Source organism: Gobius niger, assembly GCF_951799975.1.
Source record: "Gobius niger genome assembly, chromosome: 6".
NCBI classification, from domain to species: Eukaryota; Metazoa; Chordata; class Actinopteri; order Gobiiformes; family Gobiidae; genus Gobius; species Gobius niger.
This window is the reverse complement of record NC_136857.1, coordinates 34,204,873-34,220,655: the sequence shown is the minus strand read 5'-3', so window position 1 is coordinate 34,220,655 and position 15,783 is coordinate 34,204,873.

Here is a 15,783-nt window from a genome sequence, read left to right as displayed (position 1 = left end):
ATGCAACATGACATTTTACCAGTTTATGCAAATTAGATTATGCAAATTAAGCATTTTATGCAATTTGAACAGTTTATGCAATTTCTGCATTCGCTTCCCGCAATTCCGCAGTCATTGCGATACCAAAGGTAAGCTCGAAGCAAGTTTTTTTTTTCTCGTTTTTCTCGTTTCTCGCTTTTTCCCGATCTTTTATGTTGGTCTTTTGTGGCATTTTTGTCACTTATTCATAGTGGAGTTTTTTTGTCACATTTTTTTTGGTCGCTTTTATTTAATTTATTTATTTTTTGGTCACACTGTTTTGGTGTTTGTTTTTTGGATTATGGATAATTTGGATTTTTTTTTGCAACGTAACCCATTGCCACCTAATCCCCACACCAGGGGTTTATACTACAAAAGCATTAAAAAAATAAAACAAAATAAAATCCTTTGTTGTAGACGGGACATGGTTCCTGTCAGGGCATACCAAAGGTAAGCTCAAAGCAAGTTTTTTTTTCTAGTTTTTCTCGTTTGTCGCTTTTTCCCGATCTTTTTGGACCCTTGGACGCACTCGCCCTTCCTCTGTCGCGTGGTGATTGTTGGAAGAGTGAGAAATGCGGTTGCACACGGTACGTGGTGAGGCCATTCATCAGATATGTATTTCATTCCTGTGCTGCGTTCTTATTTAAAAGTCTAGACCATTTTGCAACATCACAACATTCATTGAAATTCAAGCAAATCTCCACATTTCTCTCAAAGGACTAAACAGAGAGTGCAGGTTGACTTTTCATTTATTTCTGTAAAGGTGTCAGAGTAAAGTCAAGATTCTGTGGCAAGTTTCCATCACTTCATTTTAAGTTTTGAGTAACATTTGGAGGTTTAGCAGAAAATCCCTTAATTCACATAAAAAGCCGCTCGCTTGAGGCAGTTTTTGATTTTTGCAAACACAAAATAATAATTAACATTTTGCGAGATGGAAACTGATTTTTTGCATAAAGTTTGGTATAGCGAATAAAAAGGACACGTGACTGCCTTTAGAAGTGAAGAAGGAAAGTGATTCATCCTAAAACTCTTTCCCAGATGTGTCAGGCTGTACAGTCTTTAATGCAGGCTCGCTGATACCGTAGAAATGCACTAGGCTAGCACCTTAAAACTCTTCAAATATGTGGACTAAAAAAGAAAAACAAATCAACAGCACTTCTGGATAACTAGGAAATGAGGCCCTATGTCAAAAATCCTGAAATATCCCTTTAAGGCGACACACTGCACATATGAAAAAAAAAGATTACATTACTGACAAAAAACGTATTACAAGTTTTCTGTAATTTTCATTTTTTTGCTTGTATTTTCATGAACGTGATGGATAGTCCCTGATTTAAATGATAAAGGAACAGGCCACCGTTTTTACATACTGAGATATGTTCTTACCTGAGCTTAGACGAGTTCATTTGTACCTGTCTGGTTTTCACGAGTGCCCTCAGTCACGTAAACACAGCACAGACGGCGTTAGCATTTAGCTAGGGCTGAAACGACTAATCGATTAGTCGTCGATTAATCGATTATTGAATTGATTATTAAAATAGTCAACAACTATTTTAGTAATCGATAAATCGTTTTCTGGTTCACACAGACTAAAATGGAGCAAAAATGACATTAAAAATGTAGTATTTTTGATGAAAACCTACTTTGATTTTATATTTAGGGTCTGTAGTGTTTTGTACATTGTAAATTTATTAATAGAGCCTTCAAAAAAACATTTCCCTTTAGTTTACTCCATCAACACATCCTCAGACAGCGCCACTTAAGATATATGTGATTAAAAAATTGAAAAAATAAAATGTTCCTACACCATTCACAGCCAAGCGATTAATCGTGAAAATAATCAATAGATTAATCAATTACAAAATGATCGTTAGTTGCAGCCCTACATTTAGCCTCTCCTCCTCTTCCACGTTTCCCCTATTTAAATATGGTTATTATCATACCAGGAGTAGTTTGAAATTTTTGCAGTAATATCTTAACTTTACTGTGCGGACGCCAAACGACTCCTGGTATTATTACGCCTTACAATATAGTTCCCCTTTTTATCCCCTTAGAAAATCCACATTGTTTAATTTTGTGTAATTATACTTTATAGTGTAGCACTTCACGTAACCATATTTAAATAGGGAAAACGTGGAAGAGCTTGGTAGCTTCTATCTTGACCTCGTTTGGAGCTATAGAGGAGAGGCTAAATGCTAACGCAGTCCGTGTTTAGACAGGTACAAATGAGCTCGTCTAAGCTCAGGCAAGAACATATCTCAGCATGTAAATTCAATCATTCAAAAGAAATAGACTCTATTGACTCTGCTTTTGCCCAAAGTCTCTCCCATTTGCACGTGTCTTTCTAAAGGTTTCTCGTATTGTCATCTTAACACCACAATCCGTCAAACATTTTCCTATTAACTGTAATTCTATCCGTACCCTGTCATACATTCTGAATATTTATCGCCACAGTTTTAAGCACAGACCCGTAACTGCATGTCCATAAACACGCTTTCGGGTTAGATTTATTCTTACATTGTCCGTCCTTCGGTGCTCGACGGTGCCGGTGGGCTATTCAAGGGCGTGTGAGCGCTGTTACAACGCCATCAGCGGCAGAGTCATGGCGGCACGCGGCTAATGGCTTATTACAGCGGCGTATGCTAAATTAAACATTACGGTGCCAATGAATGTTGCACGACATTAACCTGACAGAACTTCATAAATATTGTGCGTTTTCTCCCGAGCCTCCACCTGCTTCCCCCGCGGGCTCCAAATCCTCACAGCAAACTGGGAATTATGTATGTGTTATTGCCATGACTGCTACGATTCAGACTTTCTTATGATAATAGTGTCTTACATTTTGCTTTATTTGGGCTTTAAGGATTACTGCGCGAACCTTGACCTTCCTGTGTCGCTTTGAAATTATCTTAAAGAGCCTATATCCTGCAAAATCGACTTTTTAGCCATATTGTTATGCTATTTCCTTATCAAAAACACCCTCAGAGTCGTTATTGGCTTCTTAATTCTATGCTTACGGCCTGATTTTAATTTGTAAAGCAGCATTTTCATTATTTCTGTTGTAAGAAAGAAAAAAAAAAAGAAAAAAGAAAAAAGAAAAAAAAAGGTCAGAGTAGCCCCTGCGGTCAAAACAAACACACCCCCTGAGCGTCTGAACAGATGACATATTTGCACTGGAAGTTGTGAAGAAGGAGCTCTTTCTAACCTACTCTGGACACGCCTGTTCTTTTTTTCTAACCTAACGATAATGCAGCGAAAAATAGCGTTTGGCTACGAGAGGACAGACTATACTCAACCTTCCCAAAGAAGAGGCCACTCGCCATAAGTTGGAATTTCTTTCCGGGATTCAGCGACTATCACCAAAACAGTGTTTTTCTGTGACTGTCTCTGATGGATGTTTGGTGAATCTTCGCCAGAATCAAAGTGGATTAACTTTTATAACCAACGCGAGTCCCATAATGTAAACAGCGATGGACCAGAGCGGTGCTGAGTCAAAACGCGTGTTAGCCAAGTATGAAGCTGTGTTGCAAATGTCAACTCCTTATAACTGCATCATGAAGTAACTTCACTTTTTGCTGTGTATTTTCTACTACGGTAAAGTTGACCGGAGACCGAAGCGTTGTGTCTTCCGGGTTTGAAAAATACCTCAAAAAAATACTTACATTTATCACAAAAATGAGTGCTCCATAATGGTAGAGGTACAATCTATCATGTGAATGCCTATACTTTACTTTGGAATGGCTAAAATAGCAGATACAGATCCTTTAAGCAAAATGCCAGACAAAGACACTCTATGTGGAAGTTCTTATGTGTTCTCTGTGTTTAAGGGCCGAGCTCACTGGAGAGAGTTGGGAGATATTGCTGCGACTGCGGAGACTGGTCTCCGAGAGGTCACACCGTCTCAAGCAGCTGTGGCAATGTTGCAAACACTATTTGTTGTCCTGTGAGACATTTGTGTGACGTACCTGCATTGTCTCCGAGACCTGTCAGATACCAAAGAGTTGTTTCAATTGATGATAGACAGAAATTCGTCTTTGACACATTATCTTTATCAAATAATTGCAATAGAAACATAATACCCCCGTTGTAATGATTGAACCTAATTACTTACTTTCTCAAAGCCCCTTCCACCCCCAGCTACACAAACTGCACATTTATGTTTTTCAGTCAACCCACTTGTTCTAAAGTACTATCTTAAGATGTCTGTGGAAGTCTTCAAAACATTCTGAGTGAAAGGCCTCGCCCACTTCATGTTCAATAAACCCAATTCCATGTAGTTTTGGAGTACACACTTGCAGAGCATCCGCAAGGCCATGCTTTCTCTGGAGTTTAGTGGAATTTTTGTCAATCACTTTGACTATTTCAATCAGTCGCATTTGCATAACTTTAAAGACGATCATTAAAATTCCAGACCGTTTAAAAACTTTCATATTAACTGGGTTTGACCTAAGCAAAGATGATTTTATGTCTGCACACAATGGTGCAGTGAAACCTGTTTTATACGCGTACACATGCGAGCTATTGAAAGTTACTGCAATATGAGCCGGCCCTGGGGTTTTATAACCTGTACTTAACCGGGAAATTCCCACTGAGATTTGGAATATCATTTACAGCGGAGTCCTGGCTCCAGAGGGAACCCATGTACGTGTATTTAGTGGAAGGGAAAACCCGACCTGGAGGAATATAACAGAACTCCACTCAGGCGGGTCACACGGGTCCAGGGATTAGTCTGAAACCTTCATGTTGTGAGACAAAAGCCATATTCGCATGGGATTAGAATTACCTTGGGCATTTATGGGCATTCGCACGAGACTCATTTGACTTTTTCCTGAAATGATGGTTAGATAATGAACACTGACCCCGCACGGTGCCGCTATGGTGGACGACTTCAGTGTAAAGTCATTGGGATTTAGCTCTGACCACGACGATGAACACAGTGTTGGTTAGTAAATGAATACATCTATTTAGAATACTCATTTTGGGTAACTGTATTCAGGTACTGTTACTTTTTCATGTGAGAGTTTTCAGAATACAGTTATGTTTAGTTTAGTTAATTTTATCTTCCAAAATTCATACAGTGTGGATGCTCAAAATCTAGTAGGCTGAAGCAATAAGCTCATAAGTGCCAACCCCATGTTTAATTCAATATATATTTAGGTGACATCATAAATTATAAGGTCTAGATTACATTGACTTTTGATACAAACAAGGCCTTCCTGAGCTGAACAGATACAGATTTTTTAACAATACAATCATCAGTTTAAAGCTTCATGTAGAGCATTTAAATGCATAACACAGTAGCTTGGTACATTTGTTACAGATGTTTGCAGAGTGAACCAAAAGAAACAGAACACCTGATAGGACGAAGTATATCTAAAAAGAATTACTACGTCATTAATCTTGCTTTTGAAGATGTAATTGGAGATTAATCACAGGTTTACACTGTAGTTCTTTCTGGTATAGGTTCCAATACCAAACCAATGTTGTTTTGAATTATTAAATTCAAAATAATTGACATTTTTATCACGCATTTGACTTGCATAGGGACAGGCATATTTTATTCTGTTATAATTCTCTTTTGGTCCTGTTATTTCCCTTCTTTTTTCCTGAATAGTGTAGTCAAAAAGCTAGAGTGTAGAATGGGCCAGTTTAGAGTTCCTATATGAATTTTCTGCCGATATCGATATCCGATATTTGCCTCGGGACTGTGGCCGATATCCGATATTTGCCGATATTAATTTTGACGTTAAAAATCAATAGAAAGGCTCAAATGTGGTAAAGTTTGCAAATTGTTCCATTATTGGAATGTCTTCTGCTTATGCCCGGGAAACATCTCATCAGGATGAAACAAACAATCTTTTTATTAGAAAAATATTAAAAAGACCAAATGCAATGTTGGGCTGAAATGTCATTTTGTTTTTGGCTAAATATTTACTCAGACCTACTTATTATTATACTTTCACCTTTGTCCTGTATTAATGGGAAACATGCTAGGCTACTATTTGTTGTATTTTTTATTTAAACATGTAGCCTACCATGTTGTTTAAGTTACATGTTTTAACTTTAACAAATCTGATAAACTTCTCTGAGGACACACAGCTCTGTATGAAGCTTTGGAATTGCAAAAATATCATCATGTCACTTTAACAGCACCTTATACTGAACTAATGATGCCAGACTGAAGATTTAGAGTTGGTTATGCTAGCGTTAACAAAGTTATGGCGTCAGGACGGAGAAACTTTTGCAACACTCACCACTCAGATGTAGCGACAAATAATCCATCAGAAAATGATTCCTGTTAATCCTGACTCAGAATAATGTCCATGGAGGCAGATTTAGTCCAGTTTGTTACAGCAGCAACTTGTGGCTCTGTGTCTCTGTGGTGTCCAAGTGTCCGCTCCACTTATTTAGTAGAAACATACTTTCTTTTGGAGACGTGTGGATTTATGCTGGAGGTTCTTTATTTTTAGGAGCCACTCTTTATTTTAGATAATTTGAATAAACTGTTGCCCCAGTCAGGTCAGTGCAGCCCGTCTACACTGCTGCTGCATTCAGGTGCGCTATGACATTACAATGCAGGAAAAAAAAAAAATTGGCAGATATTTTCCCATATCGGACCGATACCGACAAATGTTGGCCATCCCTACACTTTACTTAACTTAACTTATTTTATGAACAAGTTAGTGGGAGAAGTTCCATGTTCTCTGAGTGCAGCAGTGAGGGGTGATCAGAGACTGATTTTCAGTTACAAAAACAAAACTAAAACAAATGGTCATATTAATATGGCTAAGTGACAATGTTTGACAAGTCTGGAGGCATTAGGATTCCCACATGAGACCCCAAAAGGAAAAAAGTTTTCATATAAATATTTTCAATTATATACAGGTATGTTTCTATCACTGATGAGGCCGTATACAAAAACCTGCTTTTGCATATTGCTTCAAAGATCCGTCCTGGTTTAGCTTCGAGCGTTTTATTCTAATGACTCCAATAATAGTCCTTGTCTCCTCCTGTGTTTCCTAATGCGCCTGAATTACATTAACGGCGATTAAACAACTTCCAATTCCCCAAATTATCTTTCAAGTATTTTTAATTAGCAAGTTCTCCGCAACATCTTGCACCTTCAGCAGATGGATGCTCATGTCAGCCAATTTAGGCAACTGGCAATTAAGACATTTCTATTTTCATCGCCTCCGCCCAAGTCTCCTCCAATCCCGAACACTTTTCCCCCCCTTCCTCGCACTGTTATCCCATAGAGGTTTTGACTTACAGGTGGTGAAGGGCTTAGCAAGGAAGTGAGCCAATTTCGGGAGCTAAAGTGGCTCTCCTTGAAAGGTTAACACATCAAAAGGAAAGTCCCCAAAGAGATTTTTAATGGCTGTGTGCAGAACCGGGCTCCTAAATGACACCATTCACTGGATGCATGCGGTAATGTGACATGAGCGCACACTGCAGCCCACAAGAACAAGCACAATTAATTAGCATGAGGCATAGCACAATATTAGCAGTGCCCAATGCCTCCGGGACTGCAGTGGCTTTGCAGCAAAAGGCAGAGAGTGTTGTTACAGTGAGCAAACATGACACTGTTTCTAATCGGGGAGGGCGGGTGCTACAATGACACAACGCTGTTGTTGCTACGGTACTGCCGAATATGTTAATCCTAAGGAATAATTATTGGAATATCACTGGACAATGTGTTTATTTGTCAGTAACTGTGGGCCTGTATTGTGTTTGTGTTTGGACTGTCAGAGCAAGATAAACATATGGAATTCAATGGAGCCACGGACAATATGGAACGACTCTGCAGATGATATTGTTCCTGGAGAAGGAAATCGAGACTGGCTGAGTGCGCGACATCCATGAAAGACATTAACTAAATGACTCAACATAAAAGAGCCAATCATGCAGGAATGACCTTTTGGACCTTTTAATCATGTCAAAATGATTCAGATTCAGACAACTTTATTGATCCCAAAGGGCAGTTCATTTGTAGCAAACCTCAGAATAAACACATCACAGTCACATTCCCTACGGTTCAGACAAGAGTCAGTCATTCATTTATTTGTCATTGTACAATTGTACAACGAAAACAATTGAGCAGCATGTTGTTCATGGAGGTCAGGGAAACAGGAGTACTGCCTTCAGGCCCTGTCCATACGAAGTACAGCTGAGGACCAAACGCAAAGATATTGTATCAATCCAGTGTATCGTCCATACAAGCCTGGCGTTTTGGGGGTTTGTAAACAAACATTTTCCAAACTAGGTCCCAGAGTGGAACGATCTCAAAACGCTGTTTATGTGGCGCCGTTGTTACGACGTTTCCACAACTTGTACTAAAACGATGACATCACAGCGCCAGATTGGTGTCTGTGATCCATAAACTACTGACCTGATAATGAAGAAAACATGACCGAGTCAGTCTGTGTATTTGGACCGACAGTAAAAGGCCCCCTCCTGGAACCGCCACCTTAAAGGGATATTTCAGGATTTTTGACATAGGGCCTCATTTCCTAGTTATCCAGAGTGTTGCTGATTTCTGGAGATATTTTTTTTGTAATTCATGCAGTTCTTGTATTTGAAGAGTTTCGTGGCGCTAGGCTTGTGCTAGGCTAGCGCATTTCTATGGTGTCAGCTAGCCTGCATTAAAAACAGTCTGACCCGCTCCACAGAGCACCTGAGGCAAATCACTTATAACGCCAGACTGCCCCTAGTTGGGTCTCCCATTGGAAACAGGCAAAGAACGGTTCAGAAGCCCCTTATGAGAGACCAACAGGCCCGGTTAGAACCATGAGGTCTTCCTTCTGTGGACCCACCGTGTCCCGCTCCTTCATCTCCTCTTCCTCCTGCACTGCTCCCTCCGCTCCACAATTTGTCTTCATATATACAACGAAATTTGTCCTCTGCATTTGAGCCATCCTTCGACGCCACTGGAACGACCAGCAAAGAGCAGTGGGGTACAGCAGTACCCAGGCCAGGCTGATGGTCAAAAACACCTGACTGGAGGATTCACCTATTGTACATTTTTGGTGGTAGGTGAAACCAGAGTACCCGGAGAAAAACCTACACAGACACGGGGAGAAGATGCAAACTCCACACAGAATATGTATAATAATAAGATAGAATATCCATTAATCCAGCCTGTGGAGGAGAGAAATGTTTCAGGCCCTGACGTGGTGCGGAGCAGGCAAATGTCTCCCACACTTTGCTCTTTCCATTTGTGTATTTGCGGAGCTTCCACTCTTCGCTTTTTCTCTTGCCGCCTCCATCTCTACCTGCAGACTGAGCTTGTGCGTCATTTTCGTGCCAGTTATTCAGCCAATATACTGTAGTGTAGGCCTAAAATATTTTTGGATGACTCGTAACTGCTGGTGACCACAGGCACCCGCTCATTTCAAATCAACCCTCGCATCACTGGCCCACACTAATTAATAATACAATCCTGTTTTAGAAATGTATATTGGTTTAAAATACTTTCACCCATATGAAGTTACCAGTATCGGTATCGATATTGACAAAGCTGACCCCAAAAGTATTGGTATCAAATCCAAAAAATGTGGTATTGCCCATAACTAGTGCCAGTTTCTTACCCCTTGGGCCAAAGCATGTTGAGTATAGAAACATAACGTGACATGAACAATCTACTGGCCTCTGATTTGCCAGAGCTGAGACAAGACCACCCTCTGAAACCGACACAGCAAACACTACTGAATACAGTGTTCCCTTGCTTATCGCGGGGCTACGTTCTAAAAATAACTTGCAATAAACGAAATCCGTGAAGTAGTCAGCCTGATCTTTTACAATTATTATATATGTTTTAAAACCCCTCAGCACACACACTGTATACACTTTTCTCACTAGTTCACAAGGGTTCTCCATTATACCTGGTGTCACTGTGAGATTTTTTTATCTAGTAAGATTTTTAGATTCACATTGGGGATCACGTGGGGATGGAAACATTGTGAGCTGCTCTCGTCACTGTTCATAAGAGACAATTGTAGCTACGACCACATTTTTATTGCATCAGTTTCAGGCTTCAGAAGGCAAGTGTGTAACTGAGGCGAGCGCCACATGCTAGTGGTGTTTATTTTTGTTGAAAACTTCCGAGAAAGTAAACTCGGACCCGCTCATGCCCGGCCTGTGCTGCTGTGACTGTGGCGTACAGTGTGTGCGCTGGTGTGTTGACGGTCCACAGAGATCCTCTCTGCAGCGAGACGAGGGCTCACTCTGCAACTAGCCAATCAGAACAATGAGCCTAACGTGTTCATACGCTGTGAAAAAGTATGCAAAATTGTACTAAAATAAATCTGTAAAACAGCGAGGCCACAAAAGGTGAACCGCGTTACAGTGAGGGACCACTGTGTTTCACAACATAACACTGAAATTGACACAGTTAGCATAACTTTAGCAACAGTTAGCTTACCTTTGAGTTTGTGTTTTTGCTGCTTTTTGTTGTTACCTTGAAACTTTAGGAAAGCTTTCATAAATATCATTACCACACTGCTCACTTCGTGGCCTGTCGCTTCCCAGACTTCTGCAGTGGTGCGTGACTTGCGTTTTTCCCGTGGGGCCGCCCAACACTACAAAGTACAACTCATAATAGAAACTATAGGGCCCAACCAATATGTCATGCCCATATTTGGGTGTTATATAATAAGGCCGACATCTCCGACACCAAAAGTGATAGAGACTTTCTACAAAATCTGTCAAAAGTTTGTACACCATTTTGTATTGTGTATTTCTGTGTATAATTTCGAAACCATAAGAGACAGACTTACCCTTTTTTGTTTTGGAAACTACCTATGCCCCTCATACAGGGCCCCTACTACCTAAGCTTCATACACAGGATTAAAATGTGGCCTTTATTCCATACATCTGTATGATTGAAACATTTACTGTAATAATAAATGGTAAAGCTGTTCTATTTTCATCACCCAAAGCGCTTCACAGGACAGACCCCTGTCACCCACTCACACCAATGTACGGGTGAAGTGTCTTGCCCAACTACAGTGTGCATCTTTGGGAGCTGGGATTCGAACCCTTGGCCATCCAATCATGAGACGATCTTGCCTGGCCTGCCAAACTGAAATATCTATGAAAAAGCATGTAAAGACGTGTAGCCTGGGAGCAAGCATAATCTCAACGATTTCCCGGTGGGCGTGATTGACAGACGGCATCAACCAATCAGAGCAAGGCTAGATACGTCGCAGCAACAAGTGTCAGGAAGCCTTTCTAAAAACATCCTTATTTACGAGGAACGCTTCGAACGCTGTTTCTTGCTACTTCTGTGCTTGTTTTAGGGATTACGTTTTTTTCAAAATGATTTAAAACAGACGAAAGAGCAGAAGAAAACATCGTCACTCGCCGCGTACGCCATCTCTATTGTTTTGGTAGAGTGTGGTAACGGCTTCGGCGTGTTAGGGGAATGAAGTCCCGCCTCTCGGTGCGTGATTGGACCAATGTAGGTAAAACCGTGAAATGATAGGCTGCGAGGAACTGTCTAGACGGTTCGTCTTCCCTTCATATCGGTATCAGACCCCAAAAATCCATATTAGTCGGGCCCTAATAGAAACACTATACTTGCACAGAGTAGACTTGTGAAACCGTTTGCTGATGGCTGAACCGATTTGGGTTGAGCAGCACTATGTGTAAACCGGGCTTTGCTGGCCTTGGCTCCAGTTACAGTACTGTAGAAATAAGTAGAAGTGAAAGATAAGGGCTAAAATGTTCCGTTTCCCTGCTTGGAGAGACATGCACAACCAGGCTTTCTACAAGACGTCAATTAAAAGAACAACTTTTGCCAACCGTATAACAAAGTATGGCCATCACTTTACAACCAACTGCTACGAGAATCCACCTTACATCCGTCCTGGCCGAGTCTTCCCCTTCGAGGAAATCTAAAATGCGACTGTATGGCTGACAGCTGCGGAGCCTTCAGCCCAGTCCCCTCCAGCGCTGTCACCGCGCTCTGTGCCACGTTTGGGATCCTGCCAGCGACATTCTGCCACAGTGCGAGACAGGAGGCTCACCAGTGCTCATTATGGGGAGACAGGGAGTGTTTGGGCGGCCGTGACAGCTATACAGTGCACCCCCATCTCCGCTCCACACCTCCGGGCCCGGTGCTGGCTTTAGACTTGTCACGGATCAGCCCTGATGGTGCATCGTAGAATAAATACTGATTGTTTGTGTAGGCTCTCAGTCACGGGGTATTTAATGTCTTTACATGAATCTCCATAAGCTTTTCAAAAAGTTATATGATGTTGGTCCAAAAACATTTCACAGCTGATTATTTTTCTTCAGATTTACACTTTCTGCTCGGAGGATGACTGATTTGATCTATTCGGTTTCATATCCAGCCTTTTCTTCTGTCTGTCTAAAGCATTTTTGCAAAGTTACAAAAGCATCAAAATGTTTTGTTTGTGGAATTAGAAAATAGTATCTGGCCATGAAGATTTATTTAAAAAGCCTTAATATTGACTTTTTGATACCCAACTCTAGTGCAGGAGTTTGCTACCATGGAAAATGTTAAGTTGCCATCTGTACTGGGTCGTTTTTTTGCTGAAGGATAATAAAATGCAATGGAACTGTTTTCACTGGGTCAGGGAACATTTCTTTGAGTATTTATCCATCTGAGAAAAAGTTAAAATGCTGACTTTTGACCATAACTTCAGTTTAAAAGGTTTATTCAACGCTTAAATCATCAAATATTTGTTAGAATACAGTATTTTAACTGCAAAGTGTTTTACGGCTAATGGACGTTCTCTGGAGAATACAACAGATTAACTGCTACGCTCTTCCCTGAAGATGGTGAAAGACTGCTGCGGTGCGGAGGGAGCTGTGCAGGAGGAAGAGCAAGGAGGAGGTGGAGGACCTGACCAGTGCAGGACACCATGCTCCGAAACAGGGACAAGCCCAGGAGGCGATGCAATGTTTCAGAGGAGACTCTCTGAAAGCCAGCCAGGTTTGCAGTTTTTCCGACCTCCAAAATCATGCAGGTCAGGTTGGTTCACAGTGGCGGCTCAGCTCAGGACTAACACCTGAACACAATCGTCGTACTTTTGCACAATGACACATAGAGCACTTAGTTACTTACTTAAATGTTCTTATTTGGGTTGCGGCTTGTAGTCTTAAAGTAAAGGTGAGTTTAGAACCACTGCTTTAAGCCATGACTGAAAAGATTCTGGATTCAAGCAGTCAAAAAGTTTTTTTTTTTTCCTCAACAGGAGGAAGCCCTGAGAAAAACCAAGACCTGCCGGAGGGACTATGCTCCTCAGCTGGTCTGAGAACATTTGTGATGTTGAACAAACCTAGCCTGGTTTTACCAGACCCTTGTACTCATTGCGTTTTGTACAATGTCTGGATCTTCACAATTGAGCTCCGTTATCAGGTGGGAGGGGTGAACTCCTTTGAAACGATTGGTTGTGACGTATGTAATGCGCCCGAGTGAGTGAAGCAGTCATCATAACTCTATCATAACTCTATCATAATTTTATCATAACTCTATCATAACTCTATCATAACTCTTGGGAACATTCCTTGCACATTCCAAGGCTTCAATTCTCATTTCTGGATATTTGGGAGCCAAGCCAGAACAGATTGAAGAGCTTCCATTACTTTCGTATCCGCTGCCATTGCCAAACTACAACCAGCAAATGCGGTGCAAATGCTTGACATCACCGACAACCCCCGCCTCCCCTGCTCTCTGAATGGTAGGTTGAAATTCAACCGATGTAACGCAGCCACTGAGATCAGGCCCAGACGTACATGTAGGGATATTATAATTGACCAGAGTTTACAGCTGGCGAAGGCCAGGCTAGAACAAATCTTTTCTACAAACACAAATGTAGAAAAGGGTTGAGTATGTTTACATAGACCTTTTCTACATTGCTTTATGAAACATACATTGAATAACAGAACAGAGAAGGTATCTTTTAGACTTCGTTTGGATTCAGTTCCAGATTAAAAAAAATAATAATCTGGACGGTATGACACTTTCTACGATAGATGTGGAAATGCCACCGGAGCGTCCAAGCATATTTCCAAACTCATGCCAGTATTAATGTACAATTTGGAAATTCTGACCTGCCTGAACGATTGTGTCATTATTTGATCCTTTCCTTAGACATTAATGGGGAATGTTCTCTGTGTAAAGGTGTGTGACATGTTCAATACTCTCGTCTCGAACTCCGTCACACGTCCATTTCTAGCCAACGGTGGCTCCATATGCCTCTTTTTGACATATCCGATTCCCACCAACCCTTCGCATGCTATTTACTGTTCTTCCCTGATGGGCGCATTACGTGACCTCGCTACTGTCTGCCTGCCTTTCTCCTGCCTTTTCTGACGGCCAATTAAGCTCAGGGAGGTCCTGTCGCTCCACTCGGCGCTCGTCAATGGGAGTAAGAACCATATGAGAGCAGACAGAGTGTTGGCGCTGATGACTGGGGCTGGTTATAGCTGGGAGAATGGTAGTGTCACCTAATTCCCTGTCACGACCCGAGCCGCAGCACCGAGCGCCGCCGAGCATCCATAAGCCTGGGGGTGCGGGGAAGAAGGCGGGGGTAGGGAACTGTCATGTCCGCTCACACGCGCTCACTCTTTCCTCGTAATGAGCACTGGTAGGTCACTTGTCTCGACTCTGCGGGAAAATGTTGATGGCAGAAACCCAAGAGTGCCACGGAGGAAGTTCATCGCCCAATCATCTGTGAGCTGTCCCGCTGATGGACTCATTCATCAACACGGACCGTGAACATGTATGACGATATGCATTTGTGGCAATTATCATTACACGCATTGTTTCAAAAGCCCATTTCGTAGTCTTAGCATGGCACCACTCTGCTCCACTTGTGAATTCCCTATTATGCTTTTCCTTGAGGGCGGTGCAGTCAGATCAATCCAAATATCGATAGGAAGAGAAGACTTTATTGTATGGCGCCTTTCACAGACATGGCCACAAAGCGCTTTACGTGGGACCATTTTACACTCGCTCCATACTCTGTGGGGGTAAGCTAGAATCAATACCAAAGTCTTTTTACTGTTTCATTAGATTTCTTGCATTTGGCAACAATTCAGACTTATCTGACCGGGCTGCAGCACATCTCTGTCTCTCTTGTAGCTCATTTACATTTAGACTTCGATGTCGCTTTGGTAGATGTACGTGAAGGAATAACCTGACTTGCCTTGTTTATAAGAAAGGTTACGAGCTGATGGCAGACTCCTGTTCCTCATGTGCAGTGTGTATTGACGACGGAGGACACTCAGACCAGAGTCTTACGATTAGAGTATTGCATTTTTACCGAATCGTTTAAAGGAACAGGCCACCGTTTTTTCACACTGAGATATGTTCTTACCTGTGTTTAGATGATTTGAAAAGTACCTGTGTGGTCTTTGTGGGTACGCTCAATCAAGCACAACAACCAAAGATGGCCTCTCCTAGTATATTCCTATAGCTCCAAGGAATATACTGAAGTTAGAAGCGACCAAGCTCTTCCACGGGCACAAAGACCACACGGGTACGTATCAACTCGTCTAAGCTCAGGCAAGAACATATCACAGTATCACAGTATGGAAAAACAGTGGCCTGAGACATGGCAATCGATTAGGGGAGGTAAATAAGTAAATGTAGTGATATACATAAAGCATTTTATACATCAAAATTGCCTATACTTTCAGCTACAAAATCTAAGTAATGGATAGAGCCAGGTTTAAATTTATGTTAAATGGTCTCAACTTATATAGGCCTAGCGCTTTAACACAGAGTGTTACATC